This window comes from Puma concolor, chromosome A2 (genome assembly GCF_028749965.1).
Source record: "Puma concolor isolate L17-30 chromosome A2, mPumCon1.1.hap2, whole genome shotgun sequence".
NCBI lineage: Eukaryota > Metazoa > Chordata > Mammalia > Carnivora > Felidae > Puma > Puma concolor.
In genome coordinates, this window is record NC_141668.1 from 52,699,836 (window position 1) to 52,712,644 (window position 12,809).

Genomic DNA, 12,809 nt, shown 5'->3' on the forward strand with positions numbered 1-12,809 from the left:
AATAGTTATATATAAATCTGTAAAGACAGAAGGCAATGAGCTTACATCTTTCCCCTATTGTCACTACCCCTTTGCCTGACTCCAGTTTTTGACAGATGCTTGTTTTTTGCTGTTGATAGAACAAAAGGATGACTTAGTTTTAAATGCATCAGGAGACAAGGAGGACGATTTGTTTGCCCGTAAGTAATTTTCCACAAGGAAAAGCAACGATGACACTTAGTTATTTCATCTCTAACAGATGTAAACTCATCCCCAAAAAGACATCTGGAGGCTGAAACACCAAACTGATATGTTGCATCAATGATCGTGTTAATGGCTATTTCAAAATGAGGAGATGGCAAAGAGAAGTTTGAGAACACATTTGGAGAGTAAGATCTATTGCTATCTAGGGCTTTTAAGTAAGTAAATAAACACCCAGCCCTGAAATTATGGTTCAGTGTGGGGTGAAGGATGGAAAGAGGAAAGGGAGGGAATTCTGTCTGGCATGTGCTGCAAAGCTCTGAAACTTGAGCATGAAACACTTACCTTTCCTTGAAGAGAGAGCCTCCCCATTGCTAATGCTGAGACCCATGACCGGAGTCACATTTACCAAAGAAGTTAGGGACTGATCCAGACGTATTAGTTTCCCGGGCTGTTGTAACCAGGCCACATACTGGATGGCTTAAACAACAGAAGTGTGTTGTCTCACAGTACCAGAGTCTGGAGGCACAGAATCGAAGCGTTGGTAGAGTTGGTTCCTTCTGAAGGCTGTGGACTCTCTCTCGTATCTCACCTGTCCCATGTATCTCTGATGGCTCCTGGTGCTTTGCTGGAAATCATTGGTGTTCCTTGGCTTATGGCAGCAGAACTCTGATTTTCACACAGCATTCTCCCTCTGTGCATGTTTCTTTCTGTCCAAATCTCCACTTTTCATAGAGACACAGTCATATTAGGTTAAAGGCCACGCTCATGACTGCATCTTAACCTGATCAACTGCAAAGAAAGACCCTATTTCCAAATAAGGTCGCATGCACAGGTATCGGGGATTAAGACTTCAATGTTTTTTGTGGGGTAACATGACTCAATCTGTAACACCAGGTAATCTTGGGCAAAGAGTTACTTCTCTTTTCCATCTTGTCACTATAGACCAGGCCATGTAAAAGTAAACTTGATGGTATCACTTTTCTTCCTTGGGAAATGATTAACATCGAAAAACCAGCCCCTCTCATTTTCTGGATGTTTGCAAGCTACAGCCTCTTTCTTTACAAAGTTCACATCATGTTGTTGCAATCTAGGACTCTGTATTAGAAATTTCCAATAGTGTCTCTACCTCTTCACCTTCAACCCACTCCAGAGAGTCAAGACCTTGAATTTGGAACATACTCCTGAAAGTGTACTATTTCCATTGTTTGATACCTTCCTGAATCTCATTCCAAAACTGGAAAGTTTGCATAGTCAATTCAATTCAACCAACCTTTACTGAGAAATTCATCTGTGTCAGGCATTGTGCTAGAGATATAAACGCGAACTCCATGAGTTGCCACCTGAGTACTACTGAAAGGAGAGTCCAGATGGCTGGTCCTTCCTGACCTAATCACATTCTTAGCCCTCATGAAGGGTAAGAGTGGAGGGTAAGGTGGAGAGCTCTGCTTTGAAGCAGGTTGCTCTATTTTGGGGGAAGAAATGAAAGAAATTGGGTGATTTTATTTTGAGGGCTCAGATATCCTATGAGCCCAGTTCCAGCTCCACATGAGTGTTCTTTTCCTGTTCTGCTACTTCAGGTCTGCTCCCAAGGGTTCTCAAACATGGAATGGAATTGCCTTCCCTTTACCTCATCCTCTTCATTTCCTACTCTCCTCTCTCCCGAAAATAAGTGAATAAATTACAGAACAATGCTTAAATAATTTCCTATGGAAAAAAAAAAAAACCCAAGAGATCATGGGCCAAGTGAGTGTAGGGGTGTTTTGAATTTTTTTAAATAATAACCTCCCAGAAAACAGCTCTTATGGACTCTGTTGAACACTAGTAAGTCACCCATAATTATAGCTCTTTTCAAAGCTAAATAATCTCAATTTCTTTAACCTTCTATCCCTGGTCCTATTTGCTAACCTTCTGATTATTTGTGTTGCTCTCCTCCTGCATCCTGAGTTCTTTTAAATTTTAGAGTCAAAACTGGATGCTATAATCAAATAAGCACTGAGGTCATGTGAGTAAAAGCATTGTTATAGCCTAAGACACATGTGGGCAGGGGCAGGGAGGGGAGGGAATATGGAGTAAACACAGCATAGGATTATAAAATGCTTAAAAAATGAAATGTGTGCTATAAATGCCAAATAGCACTGGTGCTAATTGGAGAGGCATCCCTTCGGACACATCGGCCTGTGATATAAGGCACAGAAAACATTAGGGCTGACAATTTCTCTGTTAGGAACAACCTTGTGTCAGCAGGGTTTGGGCTGCTTACCAGGAGGATGTCAGCAGCATGACAGGTTAGCGCACAGGCCTTTACTTACAACATAATCACATTTACTCTGTGACAGCAATTTGGCCATTGGGTTCACGGGGAGCTCTGTCGGTCTTGTCGAGAGTTCTCCAACAAGTCACTTGGAAATGTGTGGCAGTAAGGACATGTCATTGCTGATGCTGTCCTGCTGCAAACTCCTTTGGCCCAGAGATACTATCACAGCCTTATATTATATTCAATTTGACAAAGGTTCTACTCAGCCTTCTATGTGTTACTTATAAGGAAGCTCACTGCTTCCCAAGCTCAGCTTTCCTTGAGCACCCAGAGCCTCATAGAGACCGTTTTCCCTTCAGGGCCAAGGGGATAAACCACGGGTATTCCTCATTGCTTACTGTCTTTATTCATCCTGGTGTATTTTCTTCTTCATCTATTTCCCAAGGTAGCTAGTCTTATTCTTATTTCCTCCCATCCACAACACAAAATACTTCATGGTAAGAACGTCAACTTCCAAGAGCCATCTGTAACAAGATGGTGGACCAGAGGGCATTATGCTAAGTGAAATAAGTCAGAGAAAGACAAATAAAATACGATTTCACTTATATGTGGAATCTAAAAAGCAAAACATATGAATAAACAAACAGACAAAAAGCAGAAACAGACCCATAAACACAGATAACAAACTGATGGTTCCCAGAGGGGAGGAGTGGGGGTGGTGCAAAAAATGGGTGAAGGAGGGAAGGAGATACAGGCTTCCAGTTATGGAACGAATAAGTCACGGGGATAAAAGGTACAACATAGGGAATATATATGGTCAGTGGAATGGTAATAGCATTGTATGGTGACAGATGGTGGCTACACTTGTGGTGAGCATAGCATAATGTACAGATTTGTCAAATCACTATGTTGTACACCTGAAACTGATATAACATTGTGTGTCAATTATAACTTAGAAAAAAGAATATCATCTTCCAGTCTACCTTTTATTTTTTTTAATTATTTTTTTTAATGTTTTTATTTATTTTTGAGACAGAGAGAGACTGAGCATGAGAAGGGGAGGGACAGAGAGAGAGAGGAGACACAGAATCCGAAGCAGGCTCCAGGCCCTGAGCTGTCAGCACAGAGCCCGACGCGGGGCTCAAACTCACAGACTGTGAGATCATGACCTGAGCTGAAGTCAGACACTTAACCGACTGAGCCACCCAGGCACCCCCAGTCTAGCTTTTATTTATGTTACCCCTAATTTATTCTTCATATTTCTCCTTCTCCCCACCCTCTACCCACCACCCATTTTACACACACACACACACACACACACACACACACACACACACACACACGTGCGTGCACACACAATTCCCCTCTTCATACAACCATTTAGTTCCTGATTTGGGTCCCCCATAAGCAAATCTACCTTGTTTTTACCTCCTATTGCAATTCATTCAAATCTCATCCCTTAAGCATCCAGGATTTATTGTGTCATTATAATCTAGAACAGAGAACAGTTTATCCAAGCACATGCACCCTCCCCTTTTCAGACTTTCAAATTCATAGGCCTCAGTGAATGAGAAGAGATGTAATCTTGGGTAATAACAAAATTTCATGGAAATCCCCAGACATTACAGGGAGTATAAACTCAAAACAATCAAGTACAACAACAAACACAGGATTTACAAAGATTATGGGAGAGTCTGCACTTATTTTGCATGATACAAACAATTCTATTGACTCTTAAGTTTTCATTCCAAGACCTTCCTATATCATTCGGCATTTGATGAAGATGAAATGTTACAGGGTCACATGTCATGTCATTTATGATAACTTAGCAATAAGGTTGGTTGGGAAATAAGACCAGGCATGTGAAGCTCACAGATTTCTTTGCTGTAAATTCCCAGGACCTGTTTATAATGCACCTTTACTGAGAAAACAGCTTTGATAACATTATATAGTGTGGTTCATGGATGCTATTAACCATCTCTATTGCATGTTACAAATTTAAAAGGTTTTTAACTTTACAGACAATCCATAGGTTTATGAATTGAAAGTCACTGAAATAAATCATCCTTAGTAATGAAAAGGGAAAAGGGGGCATGATATAATTTCTATTTGTCAAGGTATAATGATGTCACCATCCATTTATCCTCTGCACTTAAAGGTTGAAGCTATTCAACAAATCTCTCCTCAGCCAAATACATCTGGTGCCTTAATGGAGGCCATGGCACAGGTTTCTGATTAGTTCACATATCACTCACCAATTAGAACAGAAGGTAAAACTTATTTTTTCCTACCATGAGCAATTCATTAGAACAATAACCTTTAATGTAATGAATAATAGCAGGACCTTAAAATTCAAAAAAAAAAAAAAGCATGTTATCACTTTAAGATTATCTCTCTGAATAGTTTGTAGATTAAACAGATTTGCTTATGAAGACACTATTTTTTATCCCAATCACTGTTCTGATTTTTTTTTTTTTTTTGGATCAGTAATTCAGTTAATCATTAGAGGACAGAATATGGGGTAAAGGGCTACTGGTCAAGTTTTACTTAAAGATAAAATATACCTATTTACAGGGCTGCCATGAACTATTGGGGATGTTGTTCACTGCTCAAGGGAGTCAATCTGAGAGCCAATATGGGTTGAAATACAGCCTTCAATTCAATAAACAGTCCTCATGCTCTGGCATTGGCTGCATTTGCTGAGGGAATGGGGCCCATGGACACGGTGTCATACAGATTAGTGGCAGCCTTAAGGAATACTAGATATAGCATGATCTTAGGAAAAACTTTGTTAATTCTGCCTTTTTGGCTGCTCACATGCTGGGAAGTACCAGGCAGCACCAACTCTTCACCTAGGACTCAGTGCCGGTTGAGTGTGAATTAAACATGCCAGAGAGCTCACTGAAATTCTGGCAGGTAGTAGAGAATATCACCTCTCAGCACTGTCCTAGGAGATCCATCCATTCCAGGTAAGAAAGTGTCTTGAGAAGCTCTTGAGGGTAAAAGTGGAGTCTAGAAATGCGAAGCTTCAGAGAAAGGGGGACAGGACTCCAAATATTAGAAGGGGAAGGGGGGGGTGGGGAGGTGGAAGAGGGAGAAGGAGAGGCTCCAAAAGGAAAAAGGGAAAAGTTTAGAAAAGAGAGAAAGGAACAGCATGGTCAATTCTTCCTATTGTGCAACATGACCCCCTCTGCAAACACCTCCCAATCATCAGTGACATCTAGAAGAATCACAAGATACTTGGTACAAGTGGGTTGCTTGCAAAACAAAAAAAAATAAAACTAGTTAAGCAATTTAATTCAGCCTCCAGGTCAAAAGAGACACATCTAGTGAAGCTGCAGGTACCAGAAAATCCCCAGGGGGGTGCCTCTGATTTTCTTCCAGCCATGAAATCTGGGGCCTGAAGACAATCTGTGTTAGAACAGGGGGAATCCTCCCCCCATCCTAACATCCACATTCCACTCTCTTTTACTGGGTGACAAAGAAAGACATCTATAACATAAAAATAAGGACTGAGTGCTCTACATACACCATCTCATTTAATCTTCAGAGCACTTCTCCTGGCAGATGGAACTATTCAACCCATTTTGCAGCTAAAGAAGTGGAGGCTTTGACACTGTTATATCATCTGCCCAGAGACCCTGCTCATGAGGAACGGAGCTGGCATTGGTATCCAGTACTTTCTGAATCCAGAGGGAGGCCCTATTCTTCTCTACAGGGCAATATTGTACCCAGCACCCTCTGGTAAAATACAGAAGAGGCCTTAGGGTGCTCACAGCTGCCCTGAACGGGATCACAGAGATTAAGATCCAGAGCTACACAACAAAAGCAGTGTGACAGGCTGAGAAAGTAAATGGCTCTCCTGACAGCTTTGCCTGTAAAACTACATATTCAGAGCCTGGGTCTCCAAACAAGACGTGGGTTAATTTAAAAATGTGAAGGAGGGGCTCTTGGGTGGCTCAGTTGGTTAAGCATCCGACTTCAGCTGAGATCTCATGGTTCGTGAGTTTGAGCCCCACATTGGGCTCGCTGCTGTCAACACAGAATTCACTTTGGATCTTCTGTCCCCTCTCTCTGCCCCTCCACTGCTCATGTTCTCTCTCTGTCTCTCAAAAAAAAAATAATAATAAATAAGCATTAAAAAATGTGAAGGAAGTAGAACTTTGAAAACGTAAGTTATGGAAAAGGATGAAAAGATCCCAGTGGATCCAGTTTGGCAAACTACCAGGCAAAGAAAGGGAAGTGATCATTAACTGAATGCAAACACATATAGAAAGGCTTTGGAGGAAAGAGAGATTCCCTCCAGGCCATGGAAAATGATTCATGAAAGCAAGCACTTTTAACAAACAAACACATTTTTTTTTTAATCTTTCAAAACATCATTTTGTCCTCCATACCATTTGGCTGCCTTAAAAACCAGAATTTCTCGCACTTCTGGCTGTGGGTGGTATGGACTGTGTGCTCATATTGGGGAAGCAGGGAGCAAGAGCACCAGGGACTCGGTGGTCAACTAGCTGCACACAACGAGAAGGAGGGGGGCGCCAGCCTAGTCAAACTACAGTCTTAGCATGGGTGTCCGGCTTCTCTGGGAGAATACAACTCTTTCATTCCCACACCCCAGAAAAAAATCCTGGGTCTCACTTTTCTTTGATTTTGTCTGAGGCGACCTATATCCAGGTATTACAAATCAGCCTAAGTCAGCAGTCTTCCCCCAAGAGTCAAAGAAAGGATGACTGTGGCCAATGGGGTGTGGGGAGTTAGGGGGAAGGGAAAAAGAGCTAGCTTCTTGTCTGTTGAAATTTAGCAGGACTCCGGTCTTGTCTCTATGTAGGAGGTGGAATGGACTGGGTATCCTTCCTCCAGTCCATTCCTGCTGTAGAAGCCACCTCCTGGCACTTAGGCAGGTTCCTACCAGGGAAGACCGGGATGCCCATTGACAAGCCCGCCTCCCCCAGTATTCTGGGAAGCGTGTTTGGTGACCTGAGCCTTTCTCATAGTGAGCTTGCTTTCGCTTTTCCCTGTTTGCTCCACCAGCTCTCACACACACTTGCTTCAAGGTGCAGTGCTCACCCCTTCTTCCAGGAGTCTACCTGTAGCTTCATCTAGGCCCCAGGAATTTTTCCTTTTTCTGTACTTCTATACCACATATATAGCCTGTGACACAAAATCTGGTATTTGAATCTAATTTAGAGATGTGGCTGTCAACCCTTAATTTTAGCTTGCATTCATATGGGTAACAGTGGTTTGTGGGGGAGACCTGCTTTTGAGGTCTGAAGACCTAGGTTCAAATCCTGCCTCTGTCCATTACTGTATGACCTTAGATAAATTCCTATAACCTCTCTTTGAAAAAGGGGAATAACAACACTTGCTCCACTCATTTACAGTTATAAGCATCCAAGGAGATCGTGTGTGTGAAAGTATATTGTAAAGTACACATGAACACTATATCATTTAAACTCTAGCTATTTCCAAGAGTCCAGGACTCATGTCTTCCAATGAAGCTGCGTTTTTCTTACTAATCATCAATTACATTTTTAAAGTAAAACAATATTATCTCCCTCTAAACTACTTTTTTTTTTTTAAATTTTTTTTTTCAACGTTTATTTATTTTTGGGACAGAGAGAGACAGAGCATGAACGGGGGAGGGGCAGAGAGAGAGCGAGACACAGAATCGGAAACAGGCTCCAGGCTCCGAGCCATCAGCCCAGAGCCTGACGCGGGGCTCGAACTCACTGACTGCGAGATCGTGACCTGGCTGAAGTCGGACGCTTAACCGACTGCGCCACCCAGGTGCCCCTAAACTACTTTTTTAAAGTAGATGTGAGAATCCAGCTTTTTAAAAAAATTTTTAAATGTTTATTTTTGAGAGAGAGAAAGAGAGAGAGAGAGACAGAGAGAGAGGGAGACACAGAATCCAAAGCAGGCTGCAGGCTCTGAGCTGGCAGCACAGAGCCCAATGTGGGGCTCAAACCCATGAATTGCAAGATCATGACCTGAGCCAAAATCAGACCCTTAACTGACTGAGCCACCCAGGTGCCCCTCTAAACTACTTTTTAAGCCAAACTATTTCCTTTCTCTTCTTACTGCAAATAAAAATTTAAATATTAACTTGAGCATGCCAAATAATTAAATGTGGGCAATTCTTGTTAGGTTTCTGTATCTTATTAACCTTATGGTAAGAACCAAATTCTGTCTTATCTACAATACTACCTGCAGAAGAAAATGCAGTCGATACAGAATTCGTGAATTTAGACAGGCACAGTCTGAATTGGGATTGGTGTATTCCAATACGTTGGGATGAGTGTATCTATTATGGGTTAAAGCAGGCTCAAGGTTGCCAACCAACTAAGGGTGCAAAGAATATTATGTAAAAGATATTTATACTGCTAAAAAGAAACTCTTGGAGTCTTCTGAAAATGACTTTTTATATACAATTTATATGCTAATTATAATTCATTTGAATATATTAGATAAAGCAAGTTCCCTAAGGACCTAATGTTTGGTACGATTTGTCCTTGGGAAAAAAAAAAAAAAAACAACAAAGAATAAATATTATAAAGGCTCAAGTCTTTGCAATGACCTCAAGCAAGAACCTATAGGGTCTGCCCCACATGCTCTACCATTTTCTTCCTTTCTCCATCAGATCCAGCCACATTCGCTTCCTTGTTATTCCTTGACTTGACTGACCTGGGGGCCTTGGCTCTGGCTGTTCCCTCCACTTAGAATGCTCTATTCTGTGACACACACAGGGCTGACCTCTTCCCTTCCTCCAAGTCTTTGCCCAGACATTTCCTTCTCAAACAAGCAATACTGACCACACTAGTTGAATGTACAACCCTCCATTTTATATGCTGTTACTCTGCTCTACTTTTTGCCATGGCACCTATCACCTTTTAACATAATAGATGATGTACTGTTTTTTGTTTGTTTATTTTGGTTTGGGTTTTGGTTTTGGTTTGGTTTGGCTTGGCTTGGCTTTGCTTTTTAGGTTGGTCAGCAAGGAAAAGAGAGCAGAACTAAAAAGATCTAAAGACTTCTGGGTGGCCTGTGTATTCCCAGAGGTCAGGGCAATCTGAGAATGAGCCCAAAAGGGTCCCAACAATGAGACAGACATGGAGAAGGAAATTCCCTCATTGTCTCCATTCCAGAGGAAGTCCCCCATCACCCCAAAACAGAGGACTGGAGGGAGAGGGAATTGGCCAGCTCTTTAGAAGAGCCACAGCATTCATGGTAAATATCTTTTGGTTGATTAAATTTTTCAGTGCAAACTGGATCTCACAGGGTTTGCGAACAGGATGTGTGTGTTTGGTAGAAAGAGGAAAAGTGGACAATGGGGGCAGCAGGTTTAATCTAACTGGCATTCCCTTTTATAATTCATTCTAAACGGAATTAGATATTCATCAAAATCTATTGGACATTTGTGCCCTTCATGATTAGGCCTGGAAGTGATGATTTTAAATCTATAATTCAGAATGCTCATGTCTGGTGAGTCTAATTTAGTGACAGTTGATCTTTAATTTGATACTTTGCTCTAAAATGTAAGTATTACACTGGAGAAAAACGAGGGAATTGGGTTCCCCTTAGTCCAGATTGGGTAGGATTCCTTCTTGGTCGTTAGGATATGTGTTAACTTCTTATTTTTCTCTAGAACATTAACCTATTTCCCAAGTCTCCTAATAAACTTCCTAAACTCAGGATGGAAGAAAGGACTGAAGGAAGTAAAAAGAGGAAATATCACTTATTTACTTCTCTGAAAGTACTCTCTCCCCTCTGTCAGTTTCTCCTGTGGGTATAGAGCCATCTCTGTAGCTACCTGGCCTCTGCCACACCTGAGACCAGGTGCTTCATAAAGAATAACACACCTAGGGACAGCTCAGTTGGTTAAGTGACTGACCCTTGAATTCGGCTCAGGTCATGATCTCATAGCATGTGGGTTGGAGCTCCGCATTGGGCTCTGCACTGACAGCATGGAGACTGCTTGGGATTCATTTTCTCTCTCTCTCTCTCTCTCTCTCTCTCTCTCTCTCCCACTCCTGCTCTTTCTCTCTCTCTCCTAAAAAAAAATAAAAAAATCAAAAATCAAAAAAAAATGAATAACACACCTATTGGAATCAGGGAAGAAGAGTATATATCAGCTTTATTTCTCAAATGAGAATTTAGCAAGATTCACACACTTGGCCTCTACTAGTTACCTAACAACTGCCCTCCGGTCAAGAACAATCCTACATTGTTGGGCTATGAGACTATTTTCTTTCATAAAATGCAGCAAGAGCCATGTTGGTTCCTCATTTCTTGATATTTCCCCATCTCATCCACTCCCAACAAAGTAAACTTAATCCTGTTACACCTTCTGAAAGTAGGTTTTCAAAAAAGAATTGGGTTACTATTGATTGCCAGCAGAAGAAATTCTCATTGCACACAATGAGTCTGTAAGCTGCTTCTTAATGTCCCTGCTCTGGGTGACATCCTCAGTACCTATGTTCTTTCAAGAGATGGCCACACACTGTAATATAGTGGTTGAGGTTTTTATCTTTTCCTATTAGGCAGAAATTATTTCAACACACTCTCCTTTGAAAGAAACCATGACAAGCTAAATGACAATCTGTCCTATACTGTTGTGAACCCCCAGTCACAATGACTAGAGTTTCTTTAAGCACAGACCTCCCTATAGATTAGGACATATATCTTAAGCGCCAATGTTAAAGTTAATGCAAAGGTTCAGAGGTGCAAAATAATTTAAATGTGCCCAAGTAGTAGCAATAACATCTCTAAAATCTCGGCAGTGAATTATGGATATGTGGAATATTAAAAATGCAAAGCTAACTCAATTTGCATTTGCAATGCCCCCTAGCTGTTACTGGGGAGGAGGAAATTGCTTTCTGCTGAATTCAAGGGCACACTACTTAGTGCTGTATTTAAGTCAAGGAGGAAAATCACTCATTTTTATTCTACCACTTAACGTGTGCTTATGTAATCTGTCTGGCACTGGAGTCAGTTGTCTGATATTATTTTCAATCACAGAAAGAGAATATATAATTCAATCATTACACCTTTATTTTCACTTGCTTGGCGATCTCTCGAAGCCTTATTACCACCAGTAAATGCCAGACTGTCATCAATCAGTGCTCAGCACTGGGACTGTCTCTGACAAACAGCATTAGCCAAGGTATTATTATTTTTATTTTTGAGAAGGGGTATGAGTTGAGGGCAAGGTTACATTTGCCCGATCAGATGGGAGAGAATGCATTCCAGACTCTCCTCCACCTCCACCCCATCATTTGCCATCCACTCCTAGGCCATCTCTCTCCCAAGCAGAAGGTTGGGTAGACATGTAAATTAGCAGGTAATACACTGCAAAGCAGGAATCTGCTTTCAACTTCATGTCTTCTCCCACCCTGTTCTTCCTCCTTTCCAACTAGTCCTCACCCAACTGCTCCTTTTCATTTTCCCTGCACACTCAGCTTCATCTGGTCCATTCACCTCTGGGATACCACAGGGTAGACACAGTGGGCATTCCCAACACTGCACATTGGGCCACGATGATGCTGCTGCCAGTCACCACCCTTCTGGCAAAGGGACTCACATAGAGCAGCTCTCCAGGAAGAAGGGGCAGCAGTTGACACTTCTTAAGATGGAAACCCAGTTAGAAAATCTGTGTGAAGGGCTGGGGTCTGTTAAAGGGGGGATCATATTCCTCTGATTTACAAATAATATGGGAGTCTCTGGTCATACTGAAAATGAGAGACCATTTGGTGAACAAGGTTGGCCATGAATCCCAGTCTAGAGAACACTACTCAATATTGGTCTGTTTCTCACTGATCTCTGTGATTGTGTTTGCCAGTCACATTGGTCATAAGTTGCTTTTTTCCCCTTTTCTCCTTGTTTCCTTGTATTTACCACCTCATCAGGAGTCATTGCTTTCTTTTTTCACTTACCCTGGGTAGATGGGACATGATTGATTGTAGTGGATCTTAGACCCCACTTTACAAGTACTGTGTAGGCTGCATACCCAGGAATTCTGACTCATTAGGTGTGGGAGGAGGGTCTAAGGATCTGCATTTTTAATAAGAACCTCTCTCACACCAAGTGGTTCTGTGGGTAGTTCCAGACTACTCTTTAAATGGCTTTTTGAAAGCCACAGAAAAGAGGAAAATACTGCTGTGTGGTCTAGTGTGAATGGTCTCCTTCTCCTATTCCTGTCCTTCTCTCTCTCTCTCTCTCTCTCTCTCTCTCTCTCACACACACACACACACACACACACACACACACATGATTTGGTCCATCTGACAAAAGGTCAGGCTGTATCTTTGTTTCTGCCTTATAAAATCAAGAATCTTTTTGGCAGACTGACATAATAGGCTATAAACATTAC